The 15,614-nt window shown below is 37.9% G+C and overlaps 2 pseudogenes; one reads left to right on the forward strand and one right to left on the reverse strand.

Annotated features, from left to right (window-relative positions):
- Positions 1-262: 262 nt before the first annotated feature.
- LOC114086035 (small integral membrane protein 20-like) lies at positions 263-12,751 on the reverse strand (annotated as a pseudogene).
- On the forward strand, positions 12,750-13,301 carry LOC114086036 (ferritin heavy chain pseudogene; annotated as a pseudogene).
- Positions 13,302-15,614: the final 2,313 nt, after the last annotated feature.

The raw sequence follows: 15,614 nt of genomic DNA on the forward strand, positions 1-15,614 counted from the left end.
ATTGAGCAGATCTTCTGCAAACAGTCTCACATGATAGCTTCATTTTTTGAAAGTTAACCAAAATCATGAAAACCTTCCTAATGGAGTCATTTGTTCCGGGATTCTTTCCATACTTAAGAAGGGAAATGTTCATTCTTGTGCATAGTCTTTTACTACAAGTACTCTTATTGACAGCATTACAGTTTTCTTCTCCAGCCATCCTTCTAGCATGAGGTGATTTATTGTACTTGAGTCGAAAGCATGAAGATGTCTACTTCCATAATCACAGCTGGCAACAGCCTTCTTGTTTCCTGCTGAATGGATAAGACCACATTCTTAACCCTGTGGCTGTACATCTTATTGAACAATATTGGCCTGATTTATGACTTGTTTCTTCTGGTATTCCTCCAGCCTCATTAGGAGGCAGAAGTAGATGCAATAGAAGGCAGCCCCAAAAGGGAGACCAAACAGCCAAAAATGAGCAAGGTGCGCAGGTTTTGGACATGGTACCAGATGGGGGCTGCCCTGAGCCACCCAAGCACTCTCTGAAATCTTGCTTGGGCCAGCAGGACCGTGACCCTGCTCAGAAGAGAATGCAAGCCACTCTTAACCAAGAAGGATTATGGATAAACAGATTCCTCTAAGCTCTCCTATCTTACCCAGGAGTGCCAGAATTTTTGACACCTCTTTCCTTGATGACCATCACCAAAAGAGAGCAAAAAAGACAAGTGATATAGTAAATACACCAAGGGCATGAACTCCAAGAAAAGTTTGGTAACAATGGAGAATCATCAAGACAAAAGCAAATTTTGAGATTTGTCTTCTTTGATCACCATAGTCAAGTTTGCCAGCTGAAATGATCAAATAATTCATCTGCTTTGTATCTTTAATTATTTAAATTATAAGGAGGTAGAAATCGTTTGCTTTTTTAAAATCAGTGCTTTTCATTAAAACTGCCTTTCTTATCAATATTGTTCACAAGTGCAGAATATGGGGGCTGTATGAGGCCCTGCATTCCCGCACCACAAAAATAAGTAAGAAAGAAAAAGAAAACAACTGCAGAATACAGGATCTGAGATGGACATTATTAGAGAAAATAAAACTTTGCCACTTAATAAAAGATGTTAGGCTTCACACGATGACACATCATCGACAGTGGAATGAATAAATTTTTTTTAAAAAAGTGTATTTCAGCTCACAGTTTCAGAAAAATTGATACATTCACACAATGGAATGTTACATATCAATGAAAAGAAAAATTACAACTATACCCAAAAGTTTGAATGAATCTCACTGTTGGACAGAAAAGGCAGATCCAAAAGAGTACATGCAACATGATTCCATTTAGGATTGGCAAAGATCACCACCTCTGTTGTCAGAATTCAGTGGAGTACTTACTCTTGGGAGGTAATGACTGAAAAGAGGAATGAGGGGTCATCTGGGATGTTGGTTTTGTTCTGTTTCTTGATGTGGGTGTTGGTTTCATATGTATATGAAACCCACGAAGCTGACTCATGATTTGTATACTTTTCTCTATGTATATCATATTTCATTGAAAACTTAGCATTTTAATAATAATGTTATGGTAATTCCTAGGCTTATGTGTGGGCTAATAATAAGGAAATATGTGGCTCTAGAACAAGAGAAAAAATATAGTAATTGTTTAAGAATCAATTTTATTCCCAAATTTCAGCAGTGGCTATCAAGACAACTAAGATTGATCATTTAGAAACATACATACATGTTCATTGACCTCCACAAAACATAAGAGATGGTACACTTGACTACCCCAATTTACTAATTCCATAGATGCTGTCATCTTTTAGAGGGAGGTTGAATAACTTATCCAGTCCATATCCAAAATTGACAAAAATAACTTTATCTTGATTATTGCCCTTGGGCCTTTAGAGGAAACTGAGACCACTGAAATGTTTAAAAATCCTATGAGGCTATTCTTTCATCCATTGGTTGTAGTTTTATGAATATGGAAACTTAAATGTGCTGTAAACTTGAAAAAGACAACTATGAAATGAAATTTACATACGGCAGTAACATACAAAGACTTAATGTCTAACATTTCATCGTCTGAGTAAAATCATCTTATTTGGTTCAAATCTCCATTCTTAGTGAAAGAAAAGTATTAAGAACAAATCAAAGAAGTATTTTAAAGTTACCTTTTTGCATGTCAGTCCTGTGTTTAAGTGGCCTCAATTTCACAGAGATGGCAGAAGATGAGCAATGATCATTAAGAGTCTAAACACTGTCACTCTCTGGCTGAATTATTCTGGGCAAGTTCTTTCCTCTGGGTCTTTTGTTTTGTCACCTATACGTTGAAAGCATTGTACATATAAATTATTCTTCCCTCATGTACAAGTCTGCACATAAGTAGCCCAGGAGAGTACAGTGATTTCAGAAAAGCAAGGAAGGCCCTAGGCTCCTATCATCTTGCTATTCCCATTATTGGAATAATGTTGCCCTGACTTACAGTATCCAAAATGGTATACCTCTACCACATCTGCATCCATCCAATTGATGAAGAGATCAGAAAGGGGAGGAGTAGATTATTTCTTCTCACATTACTGATCAGAACTTAATTACCTGGCCTATATAGCTGCAGAAGATACATAGATCTAAGTTTTCATATTAGTTGGCCATGTGCCCAGCTAAATATTGGGACTTCTATTAAGCAGAGACAAAATGGAAAAAATATTGAGGGACATTTAGCGATGCTTTCCACAATGAGATAACCTCTAAGATCTCAGCTAGGACGGTACTTCTTAAGTACTAAATATTAATTTTGCAAGGTCTGTTCTTAAAAGACAGTTTACTAACTCATTAGTAAATGAAAATATGCTACTATCGGATGAAAAGTGAAGTCTTGCATATGAATAATTAGACTTCCCATTGGTGTAACTCAAAATGATATGTCAGGCTTTTCCTTGAACAGCAACTGACATAAATGTTGAACCATATGAAGCTGACAATATTCAAATATTTTTGATAAAAAATGGGAATTTTATTTATTCAAACTTTGTATTTTCATATACTTCATACAGAATGAGTATACCAAATACATAATGATATTTTCTTCTTCTTTTTTGGTAGCAGGGATTGAACCCAGGGGTGCTTTTTGTATTTTAAGGCAGGGTCTCACTAAGTTGCTTGGAACCTCACTGTGTTGCTGAGGCTAGTCTTGAACTTGCCATCCTTCTACCTCAACCTCCCAAGTTGCTGGGATCACAGGCATGGTTCCCCCATACCCCTGAGCCCTGAGCTTAGTTCTTAATAGTACTTTTTTTTCCATTTTTTTACAAACCCATAAATGTTAAGAATCACTATTATATAGTCTTGTGTACTTGAGCCAGAAATATGGCTCTGAGAACCAGTTTTCCTGGGATATATGTATGATTGAAGCAGTGTTAAAAGATGCTTTCTTAATATTTACAAAGGAGAAAGACAAGTTCCTATTTTCTTTTAACACAACAAACATAAAGAAACTTGAGAAAGCACTTGAGTACTTCTGTGTTTGCTGATATGTAACCCTGAAGCTTTATTTCTCCAATCAGAGGAGAAAGCATAGCTCATGACCTTTTGCTAACTGCAGGGCATTGCTCTTTAGAGCCATATCTCATGTAACTGCCAATTTACAGGAAATGGTCTCTTGGCAACAATTACTTATCTGGAGCAAGACATGCACTCCTTGTGACAGCAAAATGTTGTTTGAAAGTGACTGTTTGCCTTGCCAGTTATAAATATAGAACTTTTAAAAGCATATTTAAGTAATATTTTATCTGACAGAGTTCTCAATGTTAAGACTTACACATTGAAATATTTATTATGAAATGAGGCAATGTCTTATAATTTCTTCAAAACAACATGTAAGTAGTATACCACCATGAATAAATAAATGTTCAAAGTGGGAGATGGGAACATGGGAATCTATTTATGTTAGTTAGCTTTGCATTGCTGCGACCAAAATACCTGACAAGAACAACTTAGAGGAGGAAAAGTGTATTTCACCTCACAGTTTCATAAATTTAGTCCACCTTGGCTGGTTCCATAGCTTTGGGCCCCCAAGGCGGGGCAGAGTATCTTGGCAGAAGGATCCAGCAGAGGAAAGGCTGCTCAGCTCATGATGGGGTCAGGAAGCAGAGATAGGAATGAGGAAGGGGCCACAGGGAAGATGCATCCTTCCAGGGCTCACCCCGGTGACACACCTCCTCCAGCCATGCCCTACATGCCTACAATTACCACCAAGTTCACTTAAACGAGGACGAACTGATTAGATTACAGCTCTCATAATCCAATCATTTCACTTATGAACATTCCTGCATTAACACAGGAGGTTCTGGGGGACACCTCGTACAAATCATAACACTATTATAGTATTCTTTTTATTTATTTATTTTTTTGTTGCACACATTTGAAATGATCCATGATCAAGAGATAATTCATCCCCCAAAAGCACATTTAGGGAGAACACAACATATTATTTCATACAAACATAGTTTTGTCATAAAGTATCACAAAAACAATAATTTAATTATTTTAGATTTGTTGTTGGGTTTATTACATAACACTGTTTAAAGGTCAATAGGTCTTACTACATTTCCAACCAAAACAACTTGAGAATAAAATCTAATTCTCTCTCAGAGTCATAGGTCTCATAATAAATGAGTGTCTAGTATTTATACTATTTTTTTTTCAGTATATTCCAGAACTTTCCATGGTAACATTTTCCCAATATTTAAATACTAACATTGTTAGAGAACGTAACCTTAACAAAATGTTTTTCCACTCCTGATGAAAATAACAACACACAAATCTTTTATTGCATTCGATGGGCTGGAGATGTGGCTCAAACGGTAGCGCACTCTCCTGGCATGCGTGCGGCCCAGGTTCGATCCTCAGCACCACATACAAACAAAGACGTTGTGTCCGCCGAATACTAAAAAATAAATATTAAAAAAAAATTCTCTCTCTCTCTCTCTTTAAAAAAAAACAAATCTTTTATTGCATTCAAAAAAGCCAACATGAAGATTTGAAAAAAATAGAATATTTAGTTTTGGTTTTATGTATAAAAACATATGGTCACGCTTTTTCTAAAAATTGTTGATTGACAATATAAAAAAGGATTTAAATTTAACTTCTAAAATTAACTTTATTCATAACAATTCTCTTTGGCAATTAATATTTTAAAAGCAGATGAGAGACAATAATATGATATCCCACCTACAAAATGTAACTTTGCAAGATATTTTCTCAACCAACTAATCTAATATGTAGGTCGGGGCCACTGAAACTACTTCCCAGTTCTACAAAGCAACAATTTTACACAGCTATGACTCAAAGATTTAGCACTCAATTTGGAAACAATGAAATATAATTTGAGGCTTGTTTCCTAACACCAGAGGGTCTAGAAAACATGTTTTGTTTCTAATTTGTAAACATGATTAAGGTACTCAACTGACAAAATATAGGCAGCATCTCCAAACCCTAAGCAAAGAGCTATTCTCCTTTGCAAAATTTCTCTTCTCTTACCACCATTATCTCCTCCCTCCCTTCCTCTTTCCTGGCAGACACAATCATGTGATAATTTCTAAGGCAACTTCAGGCCAAAAACCACATAAATGTGGAATTTTTCTCTTTGACAAAGTTTTAGTAAAGCATTTACCAAAGTGAACTGAACATCAAAATTGACTTTGCCAGGCACCAATTTGCAAGTACTTATAGCCATTATGTATTCATAACTGAGAATAACCAAATTCTGGCTGCTATCATTCTGTGCAAATGAACCACTTTAATCAAAGAATTAAGTATAAAACTTGTGTTCTGGGAGTTGTCTTTCACAATTTTGCTGTAATAAAACTAACATACAACCCTCAAATCCCAGTTACAGGTCTCCAGCTTGGCTATGGGTTGAGATGAGTTGAGATTTGCTCTACCTGCCTCCTGATTCTACAATGTTCAGTGCATGGCCAACCACAATTGTGTAAGCACATTTAGCAGACTTTTTATCTTCTCACACACCACTAATGAAAGGAAATGACATGGGACACTCAAAATTAGGGGACAAAGAAGTATTTACCATCACCAATGAAATCATGGCTAAGATAGAAAAGGAAGGATGAACTGTGAGTAAATAATACAACCAACCACAAGAGAACAGAATACAACAAAGTCCCTAAGTGGCAAGGGAATGATGAATGGAAAGTTTCTATCTTGGGTCTCTAAACAGGTGCTGGGCCCACACTGACTTATAGTTGGGTTGACTCATAGCAACATCAATAAATTACTCACCTTGAACAATTATGCAATAAATACAGACTACAATCCAGACTTTCAAAGCTAGCAATAGCTTTTGTTCATGACATAAAACTAGTTTGAATAAATCAAGTCATTTTCAAAAAAGTATTTGAAGATATATGTTGTTAGACTTCCATCTAGTGGCCAACAAGAGTCACTATTCAAGATCAATGACGAAAGCATCTTGAAGGGAAACAACCACCACAAAAACAAAACAAACCTCATATAGAACAGCTGTAGCTCAAAGGTCAAATTCAACCAATTTTAAGGTGTGTGTGTGTGTGTGTCCTTAAGTATATATTTTTTAAGTATACTACATTTTCTTTTAGTATAATACATGCACCACGTTTATTTTTTTTTCTTTTTTTATATTTATTTTTTAGTTGTAGCTGGACACAATACCTTTATTTTATTTATCTTTATGTGCTGCTGAGGCTTGAACCCAGGGCCTCGCATGTGCTAGGCAAGTACTCTACTGCTGAGCCAAAACCCCAGCCCCCCTGTGTGGTATTATAGGGCAGTTAATATATATAGGTTAACATAGGTTAATGTTTCTTCCCTGCATAGTGTACCTAAAAACACAGCCTCTTGTATAGGAAATTCATGAATATTTGTTGATGGATTTAATTGAAGAACATACTTTTTCCCTTAAGGAACTTAAAATTTCCTTTTGTAAATGCTTTTTTTTTTTCATCTTATTACACCTCTCTGGTAGAAAAGAAGTCATCACCGACATGCAAATTAACTTCCTTCAATATTGCCCAATAATAAAAATAATCAGTTTTCATGACCAATGAGCCATATAGTCACTACTTGGAATTTCATCTCCACTGAATATTCTGCTCTTTGGCTGACACACTGTTCTTTTTTTAAATTAAATTTATTTTTAATTTTTATTTATTTATTTTTTGTGTGGTGCTAGAGATTTAACTCAGGGCCTTGTGCATGCAAGGCAAGCACTCCATCAACTGAGCTATATTCCCAGGGCTGGATATAAAAATAAATTAAGTTTATTTTTAACTGGTATATGAAAACATAAGAATTACACCTATTAATGGGGTACCATGTGATTTTATATATATATATATATATATATATATATATATATATATATATATATATATTATAATGTTTAAATCAGGTTAAACATATCTATCTCCTCAAACATTTATCATTTATTAAGATAAAATCCACATACCACAAAAATTCTTTAAAAAGTATAATTCAACATTTAATGTTTTCACTGAGTAGTGCAACCATCATCTCTGTGCAATTTCAAAACATTTTCATTATGCAAAAGAAAAGCTATGTACCCATTCATACCCATTAGCAATCATTCCACATTCCCCTCTCTTAGCAACCACTTTTCTACTTTTTTTCTCCATGGATTTGTTTTTTTTTTTTTTTGGACATTTCATGTAAACAGAACCATACCAGCCTTTCATAACAGGCTTCTTTCATTTTAGTTTAATGTTTTGAAGGTTCATATTTTTCGTAGCATATATTAGTATTTCATTATTATAAGGGACAGACAGGTGCAAGTTGTGGGAACGTGAGATTAAGGGAATAATTCTATAAAATGGGTGCACTGTGCTGATCCCCACATACTTTTTTTTTCTTCTTTTTTTTTAGTACTAGGGATTGAACCCAGGGGGCGCATAGCCTCTGAGCCACATTCCCAGCCCTTTTTATTTTTTTTATTTTGAGACAGGGTCTTGCTAAGTTGCTCAGGACCTCACTAAACTGCTGGTTTTTATCTGGCTTTGAACTTGCAATCCTCCTGCCTCTGCCTCCAGAGCTGCTGGGATTACAGGTATGCGCCACTGCACCTGACCCAAGTTTTCCACCATTTTACAATCCTCCAAGTAAGGTATGAGAGTTTCCATTTCCTCATATCTCCAACACTTGCCATTATTTGTCTTTTTTTATTTTTATCATCCTAGTGTGGGTAAAATGGTTTCTTATTGTGGTTTTGATTGAATTTTCTTGGTGGCTATTAATATTGAGTATCTTTGAATGTATTTATTGGCAATTTACACATCTTCTTTGGAAATATTCTTATCTAAACACAATGCTCATTATTTCTTCTCCTTTTCCTTCTTTTGAGATGGTGTCTCTTTCTGTTATGCAGCTTGGCTGGAACTTATAGGCATGTGCCACCATGCCCAGCAACTTTGTTCATTTTTCAATTGGATTATGTGATTTTGCTCATTTTGTTTTAAGAGGTCTTTATATATTCTGTATACAAGTTCCTTATTAGTTATATAATTTGCAAATATTTTCTCTTTGTACATTCTTTTGTTTTGAGTAAAATTATTTTTAACTTTTTATCAAAAGTTTTTAATTTTGATGTAGTCAAATTTTTCTATTTTTTCCTTTTGTTGCTTGTAATTTTGGTGTCATAGCTACAAAAGTAGTACCTAGTCCAAGATTATAAGGTTTTACTTCTAAATGTTTTGCTAAAAGTTTTATGGTTTTTATCTCTTATATTTAAGTTTGTGACCCATTTGTGAGTTAATTTTTTAATTTTTTTAGATGGACTCAATGCCTTTATTTATTTTTATGTAATGCTGAGGATTGAACCCAGTGCCTCACATATGCTAGGCAAGCACTCTGCCACTGAGCCACAACCCCAGCCCTGTGAGTTAACTTTTTTATATATGGTTATCCAATTATCTCAGCATCACTTGTTGAAAAGACTATTCCTTGCTTTTGTCAAAAATTAACTGACCATAAATATATGGGTTTATCTTGGGTTCCTCAATTCTATTCCATTCATCACTTCTATTGTCATGCTAACGTCAAGTAAACCTTATTAATGGAGTGTTATAGTAAGCTTTGAATTCAGTAAATTATGAGCCCTCCAACTTTGTCCTTTTTCTTTCCCATATGAATTTTAGGTAAAGCTTTTTTATTCTTCCCTCCAAAAAGCTGAAAATTTAATAGAGACTTGCTAGAGAGCTATAGAAAGTTCAACTCAATTGTCATAAAATCTGATGATTTAATCTAATAAGTCAAAATTACTTGGAGATCATTCTTATATGCCTGTCATAGCTGAGGTTATGTTAGCCTTTCTTTCCGTAAGTTTTATTCTCTTTCCTTCATGCTCAGTTTCACTCTCTTTCACTAGAGGAAAGTGAGTTGAACTTTCTATAGCTCTCTGGACTTCATCAAAAGAAAACAAGGTAACTCTAACTTAGAAATAAACACATACTTTCTCTCCCTCACATGCATCAAACCACTACTATGACCACTATCGTCACCACACTTCTCTTTTAAGTACATACAACTTGCAGAAACTGGCCTAAGGAGAAAATAAGTACTTTTCCTTTAGGGGGCAGTTGGACATGTCTATTCTTTTTTTTTTTTTTTTAGCATGAATACCCTCCCTAGTGAGAGGGTAGGAGAAGGGCCTAATAAAATTATGCTGAAAGTTCTCCTCTCACTCTGAAGCTTTTGACACAAATAAAATAAAACTAAAAGAAATATCAAGGGGCAACCAGGCACAGTGGTGCACACCTGTAATCCCAGCTACTTGGGATTGCAAGGAGGATTGCAAGTCTGAGGCCAGCCTCAGTAACTTAGTGAGGCCCTGTCTCAAAATAAAAAAAAATAAAATAAAAAGGGCTGGGGATGTAGCCTATTGGTAGCATGCCCCTGGATTCAATCCCCACAATTACAGAAATAAAAAAATGAAACAGCAAGGAAAAGCTACAATGGAAAATTTTTATTAGCCAAGCAGAATCTTAGACTGAAAGTTGGATTTCTATATTTTCTTTGAGAGATAATAGGTTAGGAAAATAATTTACACAAAGAACATATGATGTTTAAATTGGCTTTTATTTTCCAGCCAATTGATTCTAGCCATGCAGGGACATATCATTCAAAGGATGAAGTCTTGAGTAGTAGCTTCAATTTACTTTAAAGTAGAGTCTACAAGGAACCCTCACTCTGCCTCATGCCTTTGATCCAATGTCCTGTGAATGCAAAGGGAAGGAAGTTCTCACCTAGACCTCTATTTCAAGTAATTTGCCCAACCACAGACCTTAAAGTTATACTGGCCTCTTCCTAGGGGTCAATGTCCAATAAAAAACTTCTCATATCCCTGTCTTATTCAGAGTTCTCAATGTTTTAGCTTTGTCTCAGGTCACAAAACATTTCCTGAATTGCAACAAACTCTTCCTTCCCTCTACTAGATTTGGAATTATTTTGTTCTTGCTTCTTGTAGTTTCTGTAGTTTGGAAGTTAAAAAATTGATTTGAGACCTTTTCCTATGTAATATAGCCAGCAATTTAGTGCTTTAAATCCCATCTAAGTAGTTTAGATGACTCACACAAACGTTGATATGTTATGCTTACTATCATTCACTTCCAAATAATTTCATACCCCTTGATCTCTTCTTTGACACATGTACTGTTTGGATGTATGTTATTATTTTCCAAATATTTGGCAGAGTTTTTTTTCAGATATCTTTCTTTTAATGATTTATAGTTTAATGTTATTGTGGTCAGAGAACATGTCTTTGCACGAGTTAAATCCATCTAAATTTATGTTGTTGAATGGCCCAGGATTTGGTCCATCTTTGTAAATGCTTCATGAGAACTTGAAAACAAATGTGCTTCCAAAGAATATATTTTTAAAGATTCCCCTTACACCTCAATGATTTTTGCTTAATGTGAGCATTATTTCTTCCTTCTCTTCCTCTTTTCACCCCTGATTAGAAAAAGTAATATTCCACTGGTAGCCTGCAGAGAGACTTTTGCTGTTTTTGAATCATGTGGATGTATTAATTACTTAAGAAATAATTATTTGTATTTTTAAGAGTAAAAAAGGTTACTGGAGCCATAGTGGTGAGCTAGACACACAAAAACTTATCTACCACACACACACATACACATACAGTTAGTAAAGCAGAAAAGGTAAGGAGTGCTTGGAAGATAAAACAAAGGATGCTTTCAGACTGATAAATCCAGAAAATTAAAAACACCTGCAGTAGAAAGTCAAACATACTTGGAGAAAGTTCAAGAACAGTGTCTATAAAACCAAACAACTACAGAGGGTACTGGTGCAACTATGAAATTAAAGAGTTCCTCTCTAAACAGCAGATCCACCTGCCCCTACCTTGCTATACCCCTCTGCCATGTCTGTTAAAGTAGGTAATGAGCACCAGTAGCATTTGATCCCTTTTAGTCCTCCAAAACTACATTTCAAAGACAGTATTATCTGACCAGGAAGAAAACCCAAATAACACTAGAGGTTGAGACAACTGAATAACTGAACAGAAGGGCACAAAACAGCAGCACATATTGCCTAGAAGAGAGATCCACTAAAGCCTTCTAATGAATATGCCCAAATTTTGGAACTGGGATGATCCATGCCATGTATCCCCAAAGGAGAACACTGTCTAATTGAAGCGCTATACTCTAATACTCAGAGAAGCCTGTTAGTGAAGTGGACCTCCCAAGACTTCACAACTGTGGATCAGAGTCATGCTAATTCCCTAGGGCAAATCCAAAGGGTCCTTGATTCCCACAAATGAATAAACAAAGGTTGGCCAGCTATTTCAGGGAATGAAGAGGAGACTACCAGAAACAAATAAAACTAATGCTGGAGGAAATAAACAGGTATAATAAAAGAAACAGAAGAGAACTTTGCCAAAATTAAAATTCATATTCTCAGAATTATAAGGAAGACAGGAAGTTTATAAAAAGAGAGCACATTGTTATAGAAGGAAACAACAGAAGACAAGAGAAAGTCCTTGAATGCTAGAAATGTTATTGCAAAATTAAAAATTCAATGGAGAATAGACATTGTGAAGACACCTGGGTTGCTGATGGAACTCAGTACCAAGCCTTGGCCTCTGACCACTGACACCTAACCCCTCCTTCAAAAGGGTCATTATTAGTATAAACCTTGAAATCACTAAAGAGAGGTGCCATTTAAATAGAGCTTTATGATATTAACTAAGGACACCACAAAAAGTATTACATTTTTATCAAACAATCACATTTGGACAGTATTCCAATGAGGTTGCTTTAAGAAAATGTTCAGGTGATTGACACAAGAAGCTTGTCCTTATATTCATAAGTACCTTTTAGAAATATTATAGGTTAGCGCACACTGGCTAGTTTGCGGATGGAACTAGGTGCTGGCGGCCCCACCAACTGATCACTGACCCCTGACCTTCCCAGTGGCAGCCATTTCTAGGCCAACATCCACTATTGCTCACTTCCGGCCGCCATTTTCCTCTTCCATTTCTCCTCAGGTCCGCCTAACGGTGACCCTCCCGGGTCCCGAGCCTATTTTTTTGCCAGCCGCACCTTCCTCACCAATCCTGGGGGCGCCCAGAAGACCCAGCCGCTGCCGCGGCCAGCGCAGCTGCCGACTCCACTGTCTGCTGTCAGTGTTACCGCGCCGTCTTCGACTTCGTGCCCGCGCCACCCGCGCCCGCACCGGCGTCTGCCATGGCCTACTCCGAGCCCTCACAGGCGCTCCTCAACTATCACCCCGACTTCGATGCCAACGTCAACAGCCAAATCCAACTGCAGTTGTACACCTCCTACGTGTACCTATCTGTGGCGTTCTTCTGCGATCGCCACGACGTGGCCTTGCAGCACTTCGCCAGTTTCTCCCTGAGCCGCTCCCAAGAGTGGAAGGTCTGCGCCAAGAAGCTGCTGGAGCTGCAGAACCAGCGCGACGGCGGTGTTCGCCTCCACGAAACCACCAAGCCCGGCCACGACGACTGGCACAGCGGCCTCCAGGCCATGGAGTGCGCCTTCCACCTGGAGAAGAGCCTCAACCAGGGCCTCCTGGAGCTGCACGGTCTAGCCACTGAGAGAAGCAACCCCCACCTGTGCCAGTTCCTGCAGCGCCACTACCTGCACCAGCAGGTCCTCATCATCCGCGAGCTGGCCGGCTACCTGACCAACCTGCGCAGGATTCAGGCCCTGGAAGACCCCATGGCCGAGCTCCTCTTTGACAGGCTCACCCTGGGCCCCAGCTACAAGGACGACTGAGCAGGACTGTGCCCAGCCCATGCCACCCCCCGGGTGGGTCCCCAGGCCGGGCCTACACGTTGCCCTTTCAGCAAGTTCCCTTCAGTTTGGGCCTTTCAGTTTGATTGTTACTTCCAATAAAGTTATTTGGTTCTTAAAGAAATAAAAGTGTCCAGTTGATGCGTGTGTGTGTGTGCACGCGCGCGTGTGTGCAAAACGCTCATCTTTTGAGAATGAGGGCAGATCCTTGTGTATCCAGGATTCTTTCTGCCCATCCGTGTCCCATCCACAGGCTACTCAGAATCTCCATGGGTAAAGAAGAAAGGTATACCAGGAGCCCCTGGAAAACACAAAATCAATCTTCCTTTATAAACAGTGTGTACAAGAGGGATAGGATTGCATGGGAGGATGTCGGTGGGCTCTTAGTAGCTATTCAATGCTGAGTATAAGAAGATGGTGCTTCTGGGGGACAAGTGAAGGGAACGGGATTGAGAATTAAAATAAGGGTGGGGGGAGGTTGGTCGTGCAAGCCTGTAATTCCAGTAACTCTAGAGGCTGAGGCAGAAGGATCGCAAGTTGGAGGTCAGCCTACGCGATTTAGTGAGACCCTGTCTCAAAATAAAAAGCAGGTTGGGGATGCAGCTCAGTGGTTAAGTGCCTGGATTCAATCCCTGGTACCAAAAAATAAAAATAAGTTTTTAAAAAGGCACCTTCAACTTTACATAAAACATTTAGTTTTTTAGAATATGCAAATGTTTAACTTTTGTTGATTCTGGGTAACAAAATGAGAGACCCATGAAATGGCATGTCAGAGTACCTCTTTGACCACCTCACCCTGGGCCACAATGAGGGTGATGAAAGGACTGAGCCGTAGCCTGGCTTCCCCATAGACACAAGGTGAGTTACTGTGGTCACCAGTGTGTGTGTGTGTGTGTGTGTGTGAGAGAGAGAGAGAGAGAGAGAGAGAGAGATGGGGGGGGGCAGTAATATATATTACCCTCAAATATTTTCACTTCTTTTTTCCCAAGTGCATCATTTCTTCCATTAAAGTGACCTTATTACTAAGAAAAAATATTAATAAACTCTCCAGCTTTGCTTGTTCTTCATTGACTTAAAAATCATGAATTTTGGTGGTTATGCAGCGGGGCAATACATTATTCATCTCCCAGGAGCTTTGCTGTAGATAACACCTCTGACATGTGAGTTGTGATGATAATGGTTGCCTAGGTTACTTTCCAGAGACTTGTAGCCTGCTTTTGCTAAAAGCACAGACTCTTCACTTGGGTCTACACATATTTAATAGGTGACTGGAACAGAATGAAAAGGCTTGGCATCTCTGCCTTCATATTGTATCTCTTTTGCCACCTTAACCATTGGGTCAGTTTTCTGTTCAGCTTTGCATGTGCACATGTTGATCATCTGAGAAATGTTATATCCAAAACTATTAAGACAAGTTTTACTTGACCTGGACTTGCCTAGCCATCTCTTCTCCCCCTTGAAGGCTAAAGGTTATCTGTCAGCCACCATCAACAAAAAGGAGTGAAAAAAGGTGGCAGCCAAGTTCCTGGAAGATCTGTGGCTATTACCCAAAAGTGAATATTCCTCCCCTTTATTAGCCTGTCTCTCTCCCTCATTTTTTCTATGTTTACATCTGTAACCCCTCAACTCCCTGGAGTTGAAGAGTTTATTTGTGACACGAACTTCCATTTCTCTATTCTCTGGCCACTAAATAAAACCTTTATTTCTCCCCAACACTTGTTTCTTGGATATTGGGATGGGGTAACAACCTGATACCCAAAACTGTCACTAGAAGGATGCAAAGGATGAGGCCAAGGTTGAAGAACATATTGTTATATTGGACAAAAAAAAAAAAAAAAAAAAAAAAAAAAAAAAAAACCTAAGTTGTCCTGAATGGTAAGCCTGTGACTTCAGCAACTTGGAATACTGTAGAGGGGTGGGAGGAGTTGAAAGTGGTTGATCAGTGAGGAAACATTGTATCCAGTCCAGGTGTTGGTTGAGGAAATGAAGACACAGATAAATTCCAGACTGGTTTGGGGAAAGTTAATCAAAGTTACTCATGAAGGAGAGATGAGGAATGAGAGATGGTTCTGGGGTTTGGACTTGAGTATCTGGGTTAATAGTGATGCTATTATGAACCCGGGAATGTTTGCAGCAGGCTCACCTGGGGGTGGGGGTGGGGAAACAAAATCTGAGATACTTATTAGACAAAAAGTCACAAGGTCAGCAAGTAGCTGAAAAAAATGAATATCCCTTTCCCCTCCAAATATACATATGAGAGACATCATCCTATAGGTTATATTAAAGCCATGTAGG

The sequence above is a fragment of the Marmota flaviventris genome, chromosome X (genome assembly GCF_047511675.1).
Source record: "Marmota flaviventris isolate mMarFla1 chromosome X, mMarFla1.hap1, whole genome shotgun sequence".
NCBI classification, from domain to species: Eukaryota; Metazoa; Chordata; class Mammalia; order Rodentia; family Sciuridae; genus Marmota; species Marmota flaviventris.